Raw genomic sequence first — 3,597 nt, forward strand, 5'->3', positions numbered from 1 at the left:
GTTTATACAGCCTCGGTGACTGCAAATCAATATTTATCCTCTGCTCTTCCTCACAGTCAGTGTCACCTGACTGTTTACTCAGCCTGAGTGACAGTTTAAACCACAGCAGCAGCAGCTAGAGCTGCATCTCTGCCCAGTTCCAGAGAAACTGCTCTCATCTCTGAGAAAAATCAAAGGCCGACTGAGTCAGAGCCTCTCCAGAGTGTTGGGAGCAGATCACTTTTTAACCCAAAGCATATTGATTTATATGGGGCTGTAATTGCTTCAGTGTGTCCTGGATTATTCCCCCCGTAATTGAGGCCTGGCAGAGGTCTCTTTCCTAGACATAGCCTCCCCAGTGCCAGGTGGTGGGCAGAGAGGGAGCACCGCACCCACTCCCCAGCCAGCCGGAGAGAGAGCCAGGGAGCGGTGGCCCTTACCCCCCAAGAACCACTCCTCGCTGTGGGATAAGTAAACAGCACAAACAGTACACTTCCCTGCATGCTTTGAGGTATCTCGCACAGGCCCTCGTCCAGCTGTAATTGCAGTATGAGGCAGCACATTATGAGTAGAGCTGGATGGGACGGACAGCTCGCTGCAATATCACTGACACTGAAAAGTCCTGAATCTGTGCATTTTCTTGGATATTTGGCTCTCAGCTGCGGTTTGTCTCTCAAGGATTAGTTGTGTTTACTGAAACCACATATTAAGGCTGTAATTACTGTACATGCTATTGTTCAAGTATTTGTTTTGTGTTTTTGTTCCTGACTCAGTGGAACATTCCTGGATTTTGTAATAGACGGAATGCTTGCACGCTCCAACAGGTCTTGAGATTACCGTCGTGTCACAGATATAAGGGGGTAGACAAAATCCTTGAAAAAAGGACCCATGTCGCCTTGAGAAACAGCAGTACGAGCGCGTTTGTCGCTGCCCGTATGTGACATATGTTGCACCTGCGGCTGTGAGTCCCGACCATCTGAGAGGGTCACAAGATGATTAGAGACATAAGGAAGAAAATTATATTTCTGTAGCACAAAATCTTTTGAAATACTGGTGATGTTAGGCCTTTAAAAATCCTTTGAATGAAACAATCTGAAAAGGAAAAACACTCTTTCGTAGAACTACAAAGGCCGTAACTTATAACAAGTGATCAGAAGTAGCCATTGACTTGCTCTAAGGGGTCTATAGAGAATTATCACCCAAGACTTTTAGCTCGTTTCGGTTTTAAGGCTCATTTACTGTATGGTCCAGTCTGTCTATTCTCAGCACCTATCAAAGTGCTGGTTATAGCTGCAGTAACATTCACATATTAATAATCATTGCTTTATAAGTTGATACTTCTTAATAAATAGTTGCTTATTTACACATCCAGCAGCTGCAGAGCAGCATTAGCATTCATTTGGAGCTGTATTTCTGGCCAACTGATCAATGGTCCAATATTTACTCTCTTTTAGCTCTGTGTTTGGTATCCATCAACTGTTGAGGGAAATATCTCTCTCAAAATGCTCACTTAATGCTATGTTCACAAGCTAGGTGCTAACTTTGTGGCTTGGTGGTGAGCAGGTAGTGTACAGTGAGTTTCTCTGTGGGTCAAGGTCATTTCATCCATTGTCTATACAAAAATATTGTGTAGCTTTAAAGGTCCAGTGTGTAACATTTAGGAGGATCTATTGGCAGAAACAGAAGATAATATTCATAGGTAGGTTTTCATTGGTATATAATGAGAACCATGTTTTTATTATCTTAGATGGAGCTGTTTTTATCTACAGAGGAAGCAGATCTTCTTCTATGGACTCTGCCATGTTTCTACAGTTGCCCAGAAAGGACAAACCAAACACAGGCTCTAGATAGGGCCTTTTGGGTTTGTTGTGAGCGTCATGGCCGCTGTATTTTTTCTACAACACTTGGAAGGCGAGCTGTATTCACTGCTGGAAGCCACTGAATCATACACACTGGTAACTATGCTGTTTACTGGAATCAGCTTTGTTTAGACTTGAATGTATAAGCACTTTAGCCTAAAATAAAGCCCCTTTTTGTGTACCTACCTGTTGTACGGCCAGCTACCCAGAACAAGGCACAATCACATTAGCTGAATAAACTGGTAACAGGGAAACACACAGTAAATAACAACCAGTGCCTCTGCAGCTGGACTCCACACTGAGAATGTGGCTCTATTGTTTTCATCACCACTAAACTCAGGGTGCACCTTCCAAGTTTAGTTTCCTAAGAAACTGATGTGATAACACACAATTTGATGAAAATCCTTCCACCTCCAGCATGTTCAGCGATCATAAACAGTTAAACTGTCCCAGCGATATTTTTTGAAAAAGTAGGTTTTGATCATCAGCAGGCACCACGGAATTTCCTGGCCTTTTTGCCAAAATACTGTGACCCCTGCGAGTTACTACGGAAACATAGCGTATCAAAACAAGCGCCCCATTTCTTGCTTTTGCTCCATGACGCACCTTTATTTCTTCCATATGAAGTGTATGGCACAGCAGAGGGCTTTGATAACAATATCTGCTCTGAATGCGTGTACAACAGTGCCACACAAACTCCACACCACACCCTGTTTAACCACCAAGCTTGGGAAAGTAATTCACATCACAAATTACCCCTACAATCACTTGCAATAGATACCCTTCTTTCATTGTTTTTGCAAAGCTTTTTTGTTTTAGTCAATTGATAAAGGAGGAAATATAACACAGAGAACCCATTGAGCTGGAAAACCCCTCAGACTAATCAAGAGAATAGAGAAGGATTGCTCTCCTAATCAAGTGTGTGTATGTGCGTGCACTTGCATGTGTGTGTGTCCTCATGTGAACCTGTGTGTGTGCCCAGACATATCCCCAGCCTCACACATTCCCTCCCATCTTGGGTACCAGCCCTGCAATCCCCACACACGCAGCCCTCCATCCTCCCTCGCCTCCGCGCTGTTCACGCAGATTTTTCAAAAGCGAAGAGCTTTATCTCGTTTTTTTTTATTTATCCACTCTAATTCTTCCTCCGTCCTCTCACTTTTATCCACTCACATTCATTTGCATTCTGCACCGCTGTCTGTATCTGTGTATCCCTCTGACTCGGACATTTGTTTGGCAGGAGAGACCAGACGGGATGCTGTTAACACTGCAAAAAGTGTCTGTCTTTGCAAGTCTCTTTGCATTGCTTTTTGTTAACAACTTCTTCCAAATTGGGTGAAATAACTCCGCTTGTTGCCAGATTTGTTGCATAAGTTTTCTTTTGTGAGTATAGCTCTCTTTTAACAAGGCAGATTGCTCACCTATTATCAGTAAAATTACACTAATTTCAAGAAAAGATCCTTTAAAAAGTGGAAATGCATTGTCAAACTACGTAAACTATCCTGACGGCATTATTTTTAAGCACTTCTTTAAAAGAAAATGTGTGATTTTAAAACTCACTCCTGATCAAAATGACTTGCAAAGATGGACATTTTTTACAGTGAACACTTTCTCCTTCCTACACCAGAAGGGAGTGAAAACAAGCCTTTCCCTGGTCAATGAGTTCACTGGGGCGGACGTCTCCGTAGACAAGGCTGCAGGGGGGTTTAGAGGGGGAGGTGGTGGTGGTGGTGGTGGTGGTGGTGGAAGAAGAGGTGGT

This window comes from Morone saxatilis, unplaced genomic scaffold, assembly GCF_004916995.1.
Source record: "Morone saxatilis isolate NCDOM2014 unplaced genomic scaffold, NCSU_SB_2.0 Contig10, whole genome shotgun sequence".
Taxonomy (NCBI): Eukaryota; Metazoa; Chordata; class Actinopteri; family Moronidae; genus Morone; species Morone saxatilis.